The sequence below is a fragment of the Camelus bactrianus genome, chromosome X (genome assembly GCF_048773025.1).
Source record: "Camelus bactrianus isolate YW-2024 breed Bactrian camel chromosome X, ASM4877302v1, whole genome shotgun sequence".
Classification (NCBI taxonomy): Eukaryota; Metazoa; Chordata; class Mammalia; order Artiodactyla; family Camelidae; genus Camelus; species Camelus bactrianus.
The window spans coordinates 53174981-53193471 of NC_133575.1; the positions used below are offsets into that span (position 1 = coordinate 53174981).

The window sequence follows — 18491 nt, forward strand, 5'->3', positions numbered from 1 at the left end:
TGCGGTGCAGTGGGGGGAACTAGATCCATCGTCAATGTCAGCCCTGAAAATGGAGGCTGCGCTACCTCCATTCCTGGAAAGAAAAATCAGGCCCCTCCAGTCCAGGTGACTCAGAAAGTCATTCAGCAATGTTCGGGGTCCCCACTTTAGGCTTTGAATTAGAGCTGAGCGGCTCAGGAGGCCAGATCCCTGTCTGTTGCTCCAGGGTTAGTCTTTCTGCTGGGGGACAAGATCCTCACAAACACCTATGTCTTTGTGGGACACTACTCTCTGACCAGCTGGGAGACAGGGTGCAGTTGTGGGAAATCGTGTTTCCATGAGCAGAGGGCCACCAAGTGGTGGGGGCACAGGAGACTGTGAGAATGAGTCCCACAGCCTTTCTGGAATCAAAAAACTGGCAAATGTGAAAAAGTGCATAATTTGTTTTATTGAACAGGCTGCTTATGTACATTTGGAGGGCCAGGTTCAAGGACTCTGCATCCCTCCAGGACAATAGCCTCAAGAGAAGAACAGACAGAGCAGGAGGAGATCTGGGGTTCCTCCCAGGAATGAGGCAGAACAGGGATTTCTGCAGATTTGCAAGGAGTCCCCGACCACTGAGCACGGGGTTACAACCCCACGTGACCCCTGTCGTGTTTGGCTTGGGCTCTGGGTCTGGCCTGATCATGTATTCTTCCAGCTGAGTTCCAGAAACTCAGAGGGTGGACTTAGAGTGGCTGCGTTTGGAACCTAGTGAGGAGGTGGAGGGTCCTTTATATTGAGTCCCATCAGCCTAATCACCGTAGCTGAAGCCCAACACCCCCCAGGCCCCCAGGGTGGCCGTGGATGGAGAGCAAGCCTGGCAGGCGACCTAGGGGTCCCACTGCTGTGTCCCTCCCTTGTCTTCATTCCCTTTCACCCCGGAAGGTGTGATTGTCTCGTGTCATGGTGGCCACCGCAGTGTCCCTCCCAGCAATCTCTCTTCTCCGTCAGGTGGGTTTCCCACCCCCGCTCAGCCTTCTCTCTGCATGGATGCTGAAGGACCAGGCCCACCTGAAGTTCTGAGCTTGAGCAGTAAGGTGGAAACAAAGAAACCAATGGAATCAAAGAAGCAAGTGATTGTGGTAAAGCTCCCCACCACAGAGAAGCTGCCTTGAGTGGAAAGGAGGGTGTGGGCATGCCCATTTGTTTCCTGTCTCCCAGTGCTCTTAGCTTTCTTATTGCAGACCTGCATGGTTACAACAAAATGATCTGCAAAACTGAAAATATTTACTCTCTCGCTTTTACAGAAAAGGATAGCCAGCATCTGGTCCCGGTACCAGGCAAGTGATTGGAGTTTCTTTCCAGTTTGGAAACATCTGGACAGGCCCAGGTTTGCAAAAGTCTTTAAGAGTAGCTACGGAGTTTTGCTTCTAAAATTTTTTACGGCTGTATATACTTCTGAGATGCGGTTGTGCTGTGTAATTCTGAGCCGGGATTTTCTCAAACTTTCTCACTTCTTATACCAGGCATTCCTAAATTCCAAGGGGAACTGCATATTAAGGAAGCCATGGAATTTAGGAAAAGGATACAGATCTCATTACCTTTTAAGCATCGATGTACCTCCATCATGGCAGTATTGGTTATGTGTTATTGATAGGGGAACTAAATAGTAACCAGATTAATAGAAAATAGGGGATTTTAGGTACACAGGTTCATCTTTTCAACACTTTTTGTAATGTTTGCAGTTTAAGATGACCATTCCTGAGAAACAGGCAGCCTCTTAGAATGAAATAGCATTTCCTCTGAACCATACTTAATTTTTATTTCATAGACAGCAGGAAGGGTAGTCACACATCACACGTTTGGGGACGTCAAAGAGAAAATGTAACTTTCTGGGAGCGCTCTCCCCCGTCTCCCCCTGCTCTTTTCACTGTCTCATTCTCCCTGAAGGCTCTTTCTTATCTTTTGCTCATGGCTCCAGTAACTCTTCCTCTTCGTTCCTCAGCTGGTAAAGTTACTTTTCTACTTTGAACAAGCAAACAAGCCAACAGAAGAGAAATTTCACAAGCAACTCCCAGCACATCTGCTCACCTTCTGATGTCTGTGACCTCACTCTCGGTGCCCCACCTCTTATTACAAGTGACATCGAAAGCCAGATCCTCCAAAAGTCCCTGGGACCCCAGCCCTCCCATCTTCTCTGGGTTGTCACTCCCAAAACCATCCTCTCTTTCACTATCTCATCTATTTTGTTCTCCTGCTAGTTGGCTCCTATCAGTATATAAACGTCCATCCTCTTAAAAGAAACCAACAGCACTCCTTGACCCTAATTCACCCCCACCAATTGCCACCCTGTGTCTTTGCAGCAAATCTTTAAGGAGTTGTTTAAACTCACTGTCTGCATCTTCTCTTGAGCCATCCCCTTTTACACCCACTCTGGCTTTTCCCCTGATCCCTCGCTCTATGGAAACTGCCCTGTCAAGGCCATCAGTGACCCCACGTTGTGAAATATAGTGGTCAATTTTCAGTCCTCATCATTCGTGGCCCCTCGGCAGCATTTGACCCAGCTCTTCCATCCCTCCTCCCCCGTGTTCCTGCTTCAACCTCCAGCCCATCGCTCTGTCTGCTTTCTGCTTTTGGTCTACTGGCTGGTCCTTTACCAATGTCTCCTCTTTTTTCCAAACATATACTGTGGGTGGGCCCCAGGGTTGGTTCCTGGGCCTCTCCTCTCTCTCTCTGCTATTCCTTTGGTGGAAGCAACCCAGCCTTGGAAATTGGCATGCCATCAATTTCTCGATTTCTCCAAAACTCCCTGACTTGCCCTTTCCATCTGGACCTTTATCCCTGAGACTCACATTCTTTTTCTTCCATTCAGCTTGCTTTCACATTCATACATATGTTCTACTATGTAATTACTTTTCTAAATTTTGAATCAGTACATATATGTCATGTAAAATGCTCAAATCTGTATTATTTCCACTGAGATGCTTATTCTACCTTAGAATATTTCTGCATTTCTTTATTTATGTGAATAAAGCGAATAGTAATTCTACAAGCCTCATAGATAAACAGTGTGTTTGTTTGGGGCTATTACATAACATGAAATAATGATACATCAACATAGTCCTTTTTCATTTATTTTTATGTAACACCGAGATGAGGTTTTTGCACTGAAGACTAGTTTTATTGAAATGTTACCTACATTATTGACAGTCAGTTTATGTGAAAGCCCTCATTTCTCCCCCTTTCTGATATATTTTCCATTTGGCTATATATAACGTATACCTTGGCATGAAATAAAATTCCCAAATCATTCACATAATACAATTAATACATTTAAATTATATTCATTAAATTTTAAAAAGAATAAGAAAACAGACTCCTCTACCTATTAGGCATTTCTGTGACAATATGTAATACACCCCTTAACCATGACATTGAAGAACTGAGCTGATTCCAGCCCCTTTCCACCTGCTCAGCCCCACCTTGTCCCATACCCAGTGGATGGAGAGGACATCCCTCCCATTGTCCAGGTCCAGATGTTGGAACCGTGTCCTTTCTCTCTCTTTCTCTTACACACACAGACAGCAAATCCAGCTTGTTAGAAAATTCTGGATACTCTGTCTTCATTAACCACCTGCTCCCTGCTCCCCACACTCCTAAAAGCCACCTTCAGCCCTTCCTGGACACCAATAGCCTCCTGTTTCCATCTTTGCTTTCCTACAATCACTCATCCACACAGAGTCAGAGGGAGCCTATAAAAGCATATATTGAGGGGGTGGGTGTAGCTCAGTGGTAGGGCGCATGCTTAGCATGCATGAGATCCTGAGTTCATTCCCCAGCATCTTCATTAAAATAAATAAATTACCTCCCCCCAAAAAAACACAAACACAAAAGCATAAGTTGGACTACATCACGCCTCCCCTCAAAACTCACTAAACGGGTCAACATTTCATTAGGAGCCAAAGCCGTCACAAAGGCCTCAGGACACGGCATGCTCTGCCTCTCCACCCACACTCTCCCCCTCACTCTGGGGGCCTCTACCGGCTCTTCCTTCTTCCTCCGGATTTATTCTGCTTCAAGTTCATTACTCCGTGAGATCTGCCAGGATTGCCTTATTCCCTCCTGCCTGTCTCCCACCCCACCGCCATCACCCGAGTTTCCTCATATCACTCTTTTTTTTTTTTTAATTTTTCCAGGCTCTTGCTACCCCTAACATGCTGCCTGTTTCCTCTTCTAAAACTCTGAGCCCCCAGTGATTGGGAGTCATGTCTATTTTGTTGACTGATAAAGCCAGAGAGCCTTGGGAACGAGTCTAGTTAGAAGATTCCCGTACGTAGTGGGAGCTTATGCACATTTGCTGAATGAATGTAGAGGCCCTGGTCCAATCCGATGGAGCACTTCTGTGTCCTGCTCAAAGAATAACTCTCCTTTCCACCTGACAGGGGGTGACAACTTCCTTGGTGATCAAAGGCAAGATCTTTTTGATTTATGCTGTTAACCTTAGGCGGGGAGACTGGGGGATCTTCATATATATTTTTAAATTTGGTTCACTCTGCAGTTTGTCCCTGGTCTCTGTATAATTTTGTGAAACTCTTTATGAGTAATCATTCTTCCATCAGATTGAACAGGGTCCAGGGTGAAGGACCAAGCCTGTCCCATCGGCCATCCTGTGTGTCATGTCCTGGGACCCACTGGATGCTCAGCACGTAAGTGAACCGACAGGAGTGAGTGAAGAGATGGGAGCATCTCCTTATTGTGGTGGAGGCTCTCTGTCCGATGCCTTGAGATTTGGGGAAGGGTTTCCAAGGGCGGAGGGGAGAGGTCAGGTCCTCTGTGCTCTTCCGGAGTGCCCTGGCCTTACCCATTCCCCCAGCCCCCTCTGGGCAGCCAAGCCGAGGAGCTGGGCCACCGGGGGTTGTGCTGATCAATAATCCACCTTCACCCCAAGTCCGGGGGGTAGGTACACCTGATTGTAGACTCTGGAGTCAGGTCCTTGGAGGAATTCCTCACTGAACTATGTTTTGGACCTTTTATTTTTCTCTATAACCTCCAGCTGAAGAAGAAGATTGTCTTAGACACATGAAAGGTGAGGACGCCTACTGTCCCCTCGGAACCCAGTTGGGGCTGGGAGTCTGCTGTTTGTACAGCCGGTGGGCTCGTGTTGCTTTGGGCATCCCTGTGCCTGAATTCCTGCAGTACACTCGGTGGTAAGGACGGGGGTGCCTGGCAGGGAGGGAAGCGGGTCGGGAGACTGCACAGCTGGGGAGATGTTAACCTGGGTTGAGCGGGAGCCTGCTGATGCATGGCATGTCGGTGCAGGGAACTCTCCACACTCAGAGGGGTTCCCACTCCCGCAGGGGCCCTTTGATCAGGGTGCTGGGCTGTCAGGGGACCGAGGGGTACCAGTGAGGATTATGGTGCCTTCAGGCAATGGGAAGTGAGGGGTCCAGTGGCACTTAAATTAACTGTGCACCCAAACCCAGCCCCCACCTCTTTCAGCCTGTTTCCTAATCTGCTAAACTGGAATGCTATTAACCATCCTGCGGGGTCGTTGATGGGCTGGGACAGACTAGACTGTCAGGAGCTGGAATTCCTTTGTCCCCTGACTGTTTTCCTTCTTTCTGACTATTTGCTCTCACAAGCTCAGTCTCTCTGTCTCTCTCTCTTTCACTTCTAACTTTCTCTCATGCTCTGGTTTCATTTGAATTCCAACCACCGCCCCTCCCCCTCACCAAACCCCAGATGAGTGAACTTGATTTCTGTGTGCCAGTTCCAAATTCCCAGGAAAGATGCTCAGTCTCCCTCTGGATCTGTTGTCCAACCCATCAGTTGTGGCCAGAGGAGCGAGTCCCTCTGGGACCAGCGGAGGGTCTCTGCCGAGCCCCCCAGCCACCACTGTGGGAGCACATAGCTCTCCGAGGAGGAGGTGCTGTCTGTGACCTTGTGTCAGTCAGTATGAATTTATGTCTCCTCTTGCCCCACCTTCATCCTCCTAAACAAAGATGAAAATTAAACACTCCCGGGATTTGTGTCATGGAACACTCAGGGTTGCGGCTAAGGGGGCTGGAATCTCTGCTGCATTTAAGGGGCTACAGTGAATCCCCAACGAGAGCCTGCAAAGTGAACACCACCAGCCTTACCCGGCACTTAGGGCGCTGAGTCTGCGTGATGTTGAGCTAGGCTTCTGACCACAGATCAGGGGTCCGGTCTGACCAGTTAGCCTTTGAAACCAACCAGCTTTGGATTTCTCAATCCCTCCCTGAGGTTTTACCTGAACCACCAGCTTCTGTATCTCTGAAGACAGATGATGAGGACCCTTCACGTAAGCCGTTCGCACAGCCCTGTGCAGGCCTTTGTGCTGCACGGTCTGCCCGGCGAGCTGACCGAGGTTGGTATTTTACTGATGTTAGAAATAGTCTGGTTTCCCGATGCACTGTTTCACTGAATAAGCAACAGAAGCCACTTCTCGCTGATAAAAGCAAAACAGGGACTTAATGAAAAGATACTGGGAGGGTGTGTGGAGTGGCCAGGACCGGAGCCAACCCAGGAGCTGTAGGAGGTGTTAGGGAGCCCCAGGCACCAGGCCGGGCGGGATGCTACCGGGCCCCCTGCCACCCCAGAAGGGACCCCCCTCCACCCGACCCTCCACCTCACTCACTGCAGTTTCATGTCCCGGCAGGGCCAGGTCACACTGAAGCCACCAGCACACACCTCAATGGGGGAGTTGGCTCCGTCTCAGCTGAGGGCGTGCCTGGTGTTTGGAGATGCCCAGTTAGAGGAAGGCAGTTCTCCTACTGTTCCGAGTTAAGGTGCAAGTCAGTGCCCATCACTTAGGAGAGCCAGGCTGGTCGGACATTATTGTGGTGACTAGGCCGTCTGAGTTCACTTATTACTTTCTATGTTTGAAGGCCCTGGAGGGAGAAAAAGTGAAGGTTCTAGTACTTATTTTGTGTTTCCCACGTACCAGGTGCGGTAAGCAAGCCACTTCAGACAAAGCCCAGAGCAACCACGTTAATAGGCCACAGAGCAAGTCGTGCATTCAGGCCTCTGTGGTCCCGAAACCCGTGTCCCATTCGGCTCCGTAGTTACCAGTGGAAACTGGGGGGATTTATGGGACTGTGTGCTCCCGCAGGGGCTGGGATGTGTGTGTTTAAATCCACATCTTCAGAAACTCGGCTAGAACCACAGCCACTGATTGCACGGAGGCAGAGGAGGGGAGGCTTCCAGCCTCTGGTCCAGCTCGTGTGGAGCTCAGAAGTTGCTCCTTCTGTCCTGAAAACAACACCAGAACTGAGGGAGCCGCAAACCCACTGCTCTTCTTAGATCCCAGAAAACTGAGGGGAAAAGCTGCTCCCAACCCAGAGAGGCAGCTGGGCGGGCTTGGAGAGTCACAGCTCCCAGGGCAGAACCCGCTTTTGTAAGAATCCAGGGGGCAGGCAGATTTAACAGGTCCCTGAGGCCAGCGGGAGGCTCAGCGTAGGGAAGTCTGAGTGTGACAACTCCAGGGGGCCAGTCAGAGGGGCCCCATGCTCTTTTTCATGCATTTTACCTTCAGGCCCGTGCCCTGTTCTCAGAATGAAGGTCAGAGAAAAACCCCTCATGCTTCCTGCCTGGAAAGGAGAAAATAACTCTATTGAAATACACCCAGAACATTCTGTTTCATTGGGGGAAGTTGTTTTTTGTTTGTTTTTTTTTTTAATGAGAAATTATTTTACCAGAGCCTAACCAACCTGGGGGAAGGGAAATCCCTTCTGTGTCACCCAAATTGGGCTGGGGGAAAGAGACACACTAGTGGAGGTCACAGCTCAGGGCACAGGCTCAATGAGAGCTAATCGCAGGACTACAGATGCTCCCCTCTGTCCCACCACCCCATCGCCTCACCTCCATGTCAGTAGGGCCCCTGTGTAATAACAGGAATAAAACTAAAAGAAGTAAATGTCTCAGGAGTGTCTAGGGAAAACCCAAAGACAGCGGGGAGATGAAAACAAGGACACACAGGCGGCTTTAGCCTCTCACACCAATAGCTGTTGCAAACTACACACAGCCCAGCCCAAGTAGATAAACAGAAAATCTCACAGAAGAAACTATTTATTTTGGTTCTCTTACCCAGGGCATCCCACGTTGCATCCTCGCCTAGAATTTAGCGGAAGCAAGTCCATCTCAGAAGAGACATAACTGAAGAGGGATGGCTTTCCAGACTCTGAAGGGCAGAGAGAGCACCAGCCTGGGTGAGAGCACGGTGAGGGGTGGGGTAGGGGGTGGGCTGCCTTCTTCCCCAAATAAGGAAACTTCCTGAGGCCAGCACAGTGGGAGGGAGGGCCATGGGGTGGGAGCAGCCAGACTTCTTCCTGAGAACTGATGGGATGCCTCCAAGGGGCCATTCAGGTGCCCAAACTGGGCCCTGAGGGTGGGAGCCAGTTTGTCTGCCTCAGAGCCCAGGACTGAGGTTGGCGCACAGCAGGCCCGTCTTACTTGGCTGGATCCATTTCTCTTCTCCGAAGCCCTGTGTAAAACAAGAAGCGTGGACGGCCTGGTGAGCACAGCTCTGCCCTCAAGAGCGGTTTCAACTCCTCTCTTCCCAGAGAACAGCATCTCTGAGCCCGTCCTGGGAGACGTCACAGAGATCACCCTAGTGGCCCAGCCTAGTGGCAGGGAACATATACTTTCTGGCAGGCAACCCCAGAGGTCCACTGATGCATCATGTACTGGCAAGGATATGAGTCACTGCACGCTGGTGCAATGACAGAGGCTCTGCCACAGGCCCAAGAGGTGGTGTGTGGGACATGCAGGGGTGCAGGGGTGTAGGTGGTGGAAGGTGAAAGTTGTGCCAGGGTGCACGGGCTGTGGAGGGTGCAGGCAGTTGAGGGGCGCAGGGAGTGCAGGGGTGTAGGGGTGCAGGGAGGTGCTCAGGCTCCTGGCCAGAATCAGAAGGCTGGTGCACATCCTCGAAGTCAGCCTGACCCCTGGAGGCGGGTGTGGTGTGTTTAGGCTGGCGGCGGCGGCGGGAGGGGGCTGCCCAGGCAAGCCGGTTGTTTCCTTCTCTTCCCCGCAGCCTGGTCTGGAGGCGGCCTTGGCCGCAGGAGATTCCCCGGAAGTCGGACTCCAGGTGAGCTTGCTCCTGGGAGGCGGGGCGGTTGGGTCAGGGGGCGGCGGCAGCGGCAGCGGCAGCGGCAGCGGCAGCGGCAGCGGCAGCGGCAGCGGCAGCGGCAGCGGCAGCGGCAGCGGCAGCGGAGTAGCACTGCCCCTGGCAAGATGGTGGATTAGCTCCCGTCTCCCCGAGGCCGGGCCTGGGAGCGGCCTCAGCTGCCCCAGGTCGCCTGACACACCTGTCCCACTCAGCTTGCTGAGGAGGGGAGCGGGGCAGTGCAATTGGGGTGCGGAGGCAACGTGGGTAGCGGGCCCGCCGCCCGGGAGTCAGCAGTTTGCCCCGCTCCACACCGCGGCGTGGCCTGGGGGGGGGCCTCTGCTGCCCAAGAAGCCGGACGCCCGTCTCCAGGTGAGCTTGCTGCTGGGGGGCGGGCGCGCGGTGAGGTCAGGGTGCGGGTAAGGTGGCGCAAATAGTTTCTCTCTATGGCTTGTCTTTTTATTCGCTTAGCAGTGTTTTGAAGAGCTTTGAAGAGTCTTCATTTTGATAAAGTTCACTAAACCAGTTACTTTTTAAAACAGATTATACTTTTGGTGTCATAGCAAAGAAATATTTGCCAAACCCAAGGTCATATTGCTTAAGCCTATGCTTTTCCTCCTAGCTGTTTTTATAGTTTTGGATTTCCTATTAAGATCTATGATCCATTTTGAATTAATTTTTCTGTGTTTTGTGAGGTATGGGTCAAATTTCATTTTTCTCTTTTTGCATATGGATATGTAATTGTTCCAGCACGACTTGTTGAAAAGATCCTTTCTCCACTGCATCCTTACTGAGATTCAATTGCCCATCTAAGTGTTGGTTTAGTTCAGAACATTCTATTCTGTTCCATTATTCTATTTTCCTGTTTTACAACAATACCATACTATCTGATTACTGTAGCTTTATTTTAAAAAGTCTGAAAATCAGATAGTGTAAGTCTTCAAAATTTTTCTTGTTCAAAGTTGTTTCGGATATTTGCGATTTTTTACATTTTTATATGAATTTTAAAATTAGTTTTTAAATTCCTTACGTCCTGTTCTGCCAAACTTCCAACCATGTCTTTGGCCATCTTCAAAGCTGCATTTTCTGAAGAAGTTTCTCTAGATCCCAGGTGAAAGGAATTTTTCTTCTTCTGTGCTCCATACACACTTCATAAAATTTGATTGCATTTATTCATATTTAGCTGTATTTATTGGTCTGATCTTTCCTGCCATATAGTAAACCTCTCAAGATTAGAAATCTTGACTTGGTTCCCTCTGTCTGCTGAGAAAACTAGTTCTGTGCTTTGCAGGAGTGAGCCCTGCAGTAAGAGGTATCTGCAGCACACATCTAGCTCATCACTTGCATCTTGTCAAGGAATCCTTCAGATTTAGAATTGTTTATTGTTTGTTATCTCCAAGACAGCTCAGTGTTTATTATTTCTATTGCTACTGCTGCATTTTCAAAGAGCAATGGGCTAATTATTTTCCAAATATCAAAACATGCTACAAATGACTTGTGATGCTAGTTATGTACTGCTGTGTCTTAACAACCTGCACAGAGTTCACAGGCTCCTTCACTCACGAAACTTTTGGTAGGATGTCTTTGGCTACTTGAGCAGCACTATCTGAACTGACTCCTCCTGTATTTCCAGTGTCCCCTCGATCCCTCCTCCAGCCCTCCCTGGGGGACCAGTAGTTCTGCCCTCAAAAAGCCTGTTGTTTCTCAGGAAGAGTTTCCTGTGAAATATAATCATGTCCCTCTTGTGGGGACATTCAGTCCAGAGATTTGGCGGCAGGGGAACATGTTTAGTCTGCTTTTGGTAGAGCCTAAACTGTTCCATAATTATTAGAAGCAAATCCAATGAGGAAACTGTGTTGGCATCTAACAAATCAGCATAAATGTCTGATGAGGAAGATCAGCTTCCCCGTCCCACCCAGGCGTCATGTTGATGTGACACCTTGGCTAACGTGTTCTCCTGTGTGCAATGTAAGTCTGAAGACATTTTGAATGGCTTTTTGTTTTTCTTCCTTAGTCTTTCCACATTCAGTGTGTCTGGTGAAATTATATGAATCCTACTTATTTGCAGCCCAGCACTAACCTTTTTTTTTTTTTTTTTAAGAATCACGTGTATAAAAGGCTAGTGGACAATTTGTTAGAAGATAGAAGTCCTCTTAGATTTTGGTCCTAAATTCAAATCTTGGTTAGTGGTGAATGAAAATTCCCCTTAAAATTTAAAATACAGTGATACAAAGTTTTAAAAATAGTTAAATTTTAGTCGATTTCATTAAACACTATAACAGTTATTTACCTTTAACCTGTTTCTGGGGCAATTTTGCAATGATTCCCTCTCTTCATTGATTCTCTCTTTATCAGAGTCCTTGAGAGGCCCCTGTCATCACTGTCAGTATCATCATCATCATCATCATCATCATGGAACGGATTCCTCTGGAAGATTCCAGGAAAATAAAGAGATGGATGGGGAGACACGTAAGTGAGTGTGTGCGTATACACTGAGAACAATTATTAGACGTTAGATGCACAATATCCATTCCATTTAGAGAAGAATGTGGTCATGAAATCCTGATGTGCTGAACGAAGGAAGCGGTGGGAACAGGATGGTCAATGGAAAGGAGGAGGAAGTGAGCAAAGCTGGGAGCATAGATCCTTTGTTAGGAGACCAGCATTTTGGTGTGAATGAAGGGACTGTGGTGGCAAACAATGTGTCCCCCACCCCCACAGGGAAGCCACCTGTGACATGTTACTGTAGACAGTAAAAGGGATGACAGGCATTTTAGGACAAAAATCTTAAAAAATCTTAGAGGATTTTCCTTCAAAGTTGGCTATTAGCCTTTTAAACCCATAATACGTTGTTAAAGATTAGTGCCAAGTTACAAATAAACAGGATTTATATAATCTCACCAGACGTACTGAATGTGGAAAGACTAAGTATCTTGAACATTTAATTGCTCACGAGAGGAAATGTTACCCAAGGTGAGTGTCACAGACACATACATAATGCCTGAGTGGGGTGGGACAAGGGGATCCTGAGATGAGGTGATAGGGAGAGTAGCCTGGATTTTCCAGGTGGGCCCAGTGTAATCACAGGGGTCTTTACAATCATAGGACATTTCCCATCTGAGTTTAGGATCAGAGGGAGATGCAGCCATGGAGCGATGTTCAGAAAGGCTGCTGGCTATGAAGATGAAGGAAGTTGTGGGACATAAGCTAAGGAAGGTGAGTGACCTCTGGAAAATGGAAAAAAAAAACAAACAAGGAAACATTTTCTTCTAGACCCTCTAGAAGGAAGGTACCCTGCTGGTACCTTGAATTTAGCCCAATGAGAACTGTGTTGGATCTCTGACATTCACAGCCATAAGGTGATAAATCTGTGCTGGTTTAAGCTATTAAGCTTATGGAAATTTGTTACAGTGGTAATAGAAAAATAACATAGTGGGCGGTATTGTAAGGGATTAAAGGTCTAGGATGGGGTGTGGAGAGGATTCTGACATTTACACCTAAAAAACAACCCGGTGATGTGGGAAGGTGTTTTAAGGAAGACCTACCTGGCAGGGCTGTTAAGCAGACTGTTTGGAGTGAGGAGAGCATTGCAGTAGAGGAATCAATTAAATCTCTACCAGAAAAATAAGGAATAAAATCTAACAGGGCTTCAGTGTTAGTGGATGTAGGAATGGAAATGGGCAGAGAGATATAAACATTACTTTGAAATTAGCTACAGGTTTGATGACTGCATGTTGGGGAGAGTTAGCCGATGTGTGGACTGAATGTGTGCATCCCCTCAAAATCCATACGTCGAAACCCCATCTCCCAGGGTGATGGTATTGGGAGGCGGGGCCTTTGGGAGGTGATTAGTAGGATAAAATGAGGTCAAGAGAGTAGAGCCCTCATGAATGGGATTAGGGCACTTATAAGGGGCCCCAGAGTGCTTGCTTCTGTCTGCTCTCCACCCCATGAAGATAGTGGGAAGACAGCCATCTTCAAGCCATGAAGGCAATCCTCTCCCAGATACCTTGATCTTGAATGTCTCAGCCTCCAAAACTTGAGGAATATGCTGGTTGTTTAAGCCACCTGACCCATGGTAATTTTTTACAGCATCCCAGACTGACTAAGACAGTGGAGAATGCCTCCGGGTTTGAAACTGATTGCCTGGAGAATGCTGAAACCCAGGGAAGTGGGCAGCACAGACGTTAAATCACTTAATCCTGCCAGCACAGTAGGCGATAGAGTCTACATATTCCTCACCATTTAAAGGTCAGAAAAAAGAGGCACAAATAAGTGAAATAACAACAACAACAACAACAACAACAACAACAACAACAACAATAATAAAAATTTCTCCAAGATTCACACAGAACCCTCCAGAGGCAGAGTGAGAATTTATACTCAGGCAGGCTGGCCCCGGAGACCCTGCTCATAATTACTAAATCAAATGGCCTGGCTTATGTGGGTCTTTTTTTTCAACTGTGATATGACGGTACTGTGTCCAGTAACTTATAACTTCAAAATACATCACTATAAGGGACTCATTAGTCACGGGCGTTACAAACCACAGAGAGCTAGACATACAGAAATAACCTGTTAGGGCAAGAAAACCACTAATGTTTCTAAACATCATACGTGGTGAGCCTTTGCTGTAAAATGTTTATTTATAATTCTGCCTGGCTACAGAATAACTTCATAATTCTTCATGTGGCTGGTGGCTCACATGTTGGACAGCACGGGTCTAGAGAACTTAAATCACTTGCCGAGCCTCACCCAGGAAGCTCATGGTGGAATCAGATCTACAATCTGGGACTTTTCCTTCTTATCCAGCAAGTCCTTCATGGAGGCTTAGAAGCTTCTCCTTTGGTGCCCAGCTGTCTATCCATGCTTCTGACATCTTGTCAGGTGTCCCAGCCTGCTCCTGAACATCAGCCAGTACACACTTCTGGTCTTTTCTGACCATGTAATATCTCTTAGCAATTTTGGTGACATCAGTTCTTATCTGGAAGGGTAGTGGCTAGAGATGTAAATGTGTCCACAAGAGCAGACTGACAGATTTTTCATAAACATAGCAGGAGTGGTCAAGAAAAGAAAAAGTCAGGAAGAAAGACCAGCAGCAGCAAGTCATTTAATATACCAAATGAATACTTTCAATGTTTGGTTGTGTTACTGAGTCCAAACTCATTCTGCTCACTGCAGGACAGGCCAATAAATTGGAAGACCACGTTCTGTGGCAAGAAAGAGCGTCTTTAATTGGAGAGCCAGCTGACTGTGGAGATGGCAGAGTAATTGTCCTGGAGAAGCATCTTCCCCTAGTCACAATTCAGGCTCCTTTTATATTAAAAAGGGGAAGGGGGTGTGCTTGGTTTTTGCAAACATCTTGGTGTAGGAATCCTTTGTTGTTAGAATCATTTGTTGTTTCAGCTGTCCACCTGGGTCAGATCCCTGTAAACCTCCAACAAAACAAATGTTATTTTCTGTTCTGCAACATGTTATCTTTATAAGAATGGAAAAGTGTTAATATCCTTAAAGGTCAGAGCCTTCAGAATAGGTTCTCCCGTATATTTCAGGCTCTAGGCAACATTGTTTTATAAAAGGTGCAGAACCAACAAGACTAAGCCTCGGAAACAGAGCACAGGTTTAAATTCAAAGGAAAAGATGTAATATGGAGTCAGATTTGTACTTTCCTATTACAATAGTGCCATGGAGAAACCACTTTGGGCAGCTTTTTGTGGGGCCCTGGAGGCTTTCTCTCTCAGCCTCTAGGCATCTCTGTTGAAAACCCTTCCTAGCTGTCTGGCCTGCTGGAAACCCATTCCACCTGGTTTGCCCTGAAGATGTGTTCTGTTTATAACTCATTTATACTCCTTGCAAAACAACTCAATAAAAACTCAATTGGTTTTCCACCAGCTCCCCTGGGCAGGGGTCAGGGATAGCATGATATTATTTTATAAAAAATATACATAATAAATGAAGTCATAAAACAACACTGGGCACATAGGAGAGAGTTAATAAATGCTTCCTGGCTTAAAGCAAAAGTGACGGCTCAGTTTTCCATGGCTGCTGTACTTGCTGAGCTAGTTACTCCTTCCCTCCATTACACTTTTTTTTAACTGAAAAAGAAACCCATGCATATGGTAAAAAAAAAAAATTCAAACAGCACAAAAATACACAAGGGGAAGGTTTCCCTCATCCTTTGTTCTCTCAGCCCTCCCTGGAGATGTCACTGTTTACAATATTTTGTGAGCTTTTCCAAATATTTTATGCACATTTCAACCTATGTATGTAAATTCCTTTAAAGTTTTACTTATTTTTAACCTAAAATGATTTAAATCCTCAAGTGGCTTCTGCCTCGATAATAGCAAAGAACAAATCAGACTCTGTATTAGATCTGTTCCTTTGACTTTAACCCTGTGCTCTGTTTCCGAGGCTTAGTCTTGCTGGTTCTGCACCTTCTGTAAAACAATGTTGCCTAGAGCCTGAAATAGATAGGAGAGCCTATTCTGAAGGCTCTGACCTTTAAGGATACTAACATTTTTCCATTCATATAAAGGTAACAAGTTGCAGAATAGAAAATAACATTTGTTTTGTTGGAGGTTTACAGGCATCTGACCCAGGTGGACAGCTGCAACAACAAAGAATTCTAAAAACAAAAAAATTCCTATACCAAGAAGTTTGCAACAACCAAGCAAGTAGGAAAGAGCCTGAATTCTGACTTGGGGAGATGGTTTTCCAGGACATTAGTTTGCCATCTAGGTCTACAGAAACTAGCTATTCCATGCCCCAACAGCTGGTCTCCTGATTTATTGGCCTGTCCTGCATTGAGGAGAATGAGTTTGGACTCGAGAACACTCCTATCTACATAGCAAGCTGGGCACTGGAACTGAGGACAGCTCTCCCACACCCAGGGACCTACTGTGAGCCCTTCATTGTTCCACTAGGGTGGAAAGTGTCTTACCCAGGAGAGATGGGGACTATGCACGGACACTCGGGCTGTCTGCTCTGTCTGGGTCTCTGAACTTGTACCTCCCGCTCCCTACCAGCCCAACACCTGGGACAGTGCAGCTAAGGCAAAGATCATGCCTGCCTCAGTTTCCCAGCCTGTAAAAGGGGAATTTATACTCTTCTGAAGGTAGTTCTAAGCGACAACGCCTGTGGGTGTTTGGTTCCGGGAGCAACAGGAAGCCCAGCTCCTCTTGGGGGCAACAGGTGTGATCCCTGTTGGGGTTCTGCAGGGCCTTGGCTGGAGGGCTTGACCAGGGAGGTGAAATTTGAGCTTCTGGCCTTGAGGGGCTAGAGAAGGGCATGGAGGCAGGACTGGTGCCTCCTTCGGGGTGCCCTTGAAGGTAAAGCTTTTACTCTTCATCTCTGCTACTCCCCTCCCCCTTCTCCCTCTAGAGCTCTCGCTTCTCCTTGCTCCTCCTCCATCCATCTCTCTCCCTCCACTTTTTGCTTCCGCTCCTACTCCTCCCATCTTCTCCCCCTCCCATCTTCTCCCTCCCTCGATTCCCCAGTGTATCTCACAGAACCCAGAGCCCAGAGCGGATCGCTGGCCCTCCCGCTCATGCCCACGTTTGGATGCCAGCTGGACCGCGGGCCCGAAACTCCAGCTCCGAGCCAGGGATCAGCCCCAGTGGCTGCTCGGCTCTGTCGCCCGGTAGGCCTTTGGCTCCTGCCCCGGGTCGGGGCCTCCGGCTGTGTAAGTGGAAGGTTGGGGGCTCTGGGGAAGGGGGTCCGCGTGTCACAGCCTGCGAGGGCTCGAGTCAGCGAGTGTCCAGCTGAGGGGCTCGCGCCAGCCCCCTCTGCCTGCGCCACCTGCACCGGCGCCCAGGCCACACCAGTCCAGGGCCGGGCACGCACCTGCCGGGGACATGGCCACTCCCGTCCATACCGCGGCCCGCACCTGCCACCTCTCGCCCCAGCCGGGCTCCCCTCAGTCTGCGGCCGGCGCCCCCTTCCGCTCTCCCGCCGCGAGTCCCCTCCTCCCGGGCTTCCTCTCCTCGGCCGCAGACCCCGCCCCGCCCCTGGGCGGCCTGCGTCCCGGGCCGGCGGGATCTGCGGAGCCGGGCGGGGGCGGGGACAGTGGCTGCGACTGGCCTCCGAGCGGGGCTGCAGCCAGCGCCCCCCGCCACTTTCCCTGCCCCGCCACCCCTCGACTGCACTCCTCTCCCTTTCCCTGTCCCCGAGGTCCAGCTCAGTGGCGTGGACGCTGTTCCCTGGGGCTGAGATCCTCTGGCTGTAAAGCCCAGCTTCTCCTGGCAGAGACTTGGGAAAAGAGAGCGCCAACACTGAGCATGCTTCTTTCTCCTCCCTCAGTGTTTCTGCCCCAGGTAAATACCCTTAATACTTTTTCTGGTGTTAGGATGGTGGTGTTTGTTGATGTCACGTGTTTTTGTAGTGAGCATGATCACAGTGTTGAAAGCAGGGCTTGGTTCACTTAAAAATGAGCTGAGGAGTAGGGGAAGGGCTATACTTAATATGTTTGAGTTGTTCTGCAGGAGCTAAGGCCCCCACCCAGGTGGAGGATGGTCACTTCAGGCTGAGCACGAGATTCCTGGAACAGGGCCCTATTACCTACCACCAAGTAGTCAGAAGAAAGTCACACACCTGGAAGGCCTCAAGCCTCATTTTGCCTGTTAAAAACTTTACCCTATTAAAAAAAAAAGAAAAAAATTCACCTCAAAAACCATCAGAGAGTTCAGGGTTTTTGAGCACGAGCCACTGTTCTCCTTGTTTGGCCCTGCAGTAAAATCTTTCTCTACTCCAAAAACAAAAACAAAAACAAAAACAAAAAAAAAAAAGAGATGAGGACATGAGGCTGTGACATTCTCCATCCTCTGGTCTCCCAGGGTGAAACATGTGACCGTCGATTTTAAAAAGATATAGTCCTTAACTAGTCCAGCCCAACTAGTGTGTGTTAACAGGGGCATCACCATCAGAGGCATTTTGGAGACCCAGGAACATTGCAGTCCTAAAGATCTCCTGGCAAATTTTTGTTTGGTTTTGTTTTTTAGTTTTTCTAAAATTGTGGGGCAGACTAGTAATATAGAGGGAAAAATAGTGGTCCAGAAATATTTTTTCGTAGAACAGCTTTATTGCGATATTGTTCACACACTGTGAGGCCCACCCATTTAAATGGTACAATTCAGCGGCTTTTAGTATATTCACAGTGGTGCAACCATTATTATTCCAGAACGTTTTCATCACTTCAGAAAGAACAGTGGAAATGAATGACCTACCACCCCTCCCCAGTGGTGGTTCTAAAGAAGTTTCCTGGCTGTTTCTGACCCTAAATTAACTTGCTACATTCCATAAAATTCTGGTAGGAATTCTAATCAGAATTGCATTGAATCTATATATCAGAACAGGAAGAATTAATGTCTTTATGGCATAAACTTTTTCTACCCATAAATGTATCTGGGAC

The 18491-nt window shown here is 48.1% G+C and overlaps 1 long non-coding RNA gene across 1 annotated transcript; it reads left to right on the forward strand.

Annotated features, from left to right (window-relative positions):
• Nucleotides 1-8206: 8206 nt before the first annotated feature.
• Nucleotides 8207-18013, forward strand: LOC141576309 (uncharacterized). Its single transcript, XR_012504648.1, has 4 exons — nucleotides 8207-9457; nucleotides 11441-11554; nucleotides 12213-12301; nucleotides 16466-18013. It is a non-coding gene; the product is annotated as an uncharacterized LOC141576309 (long non-coding RNA).
• The last annotated feature ends 478 nt before the right edge of the window (nucleotides 18014-18491 follow it).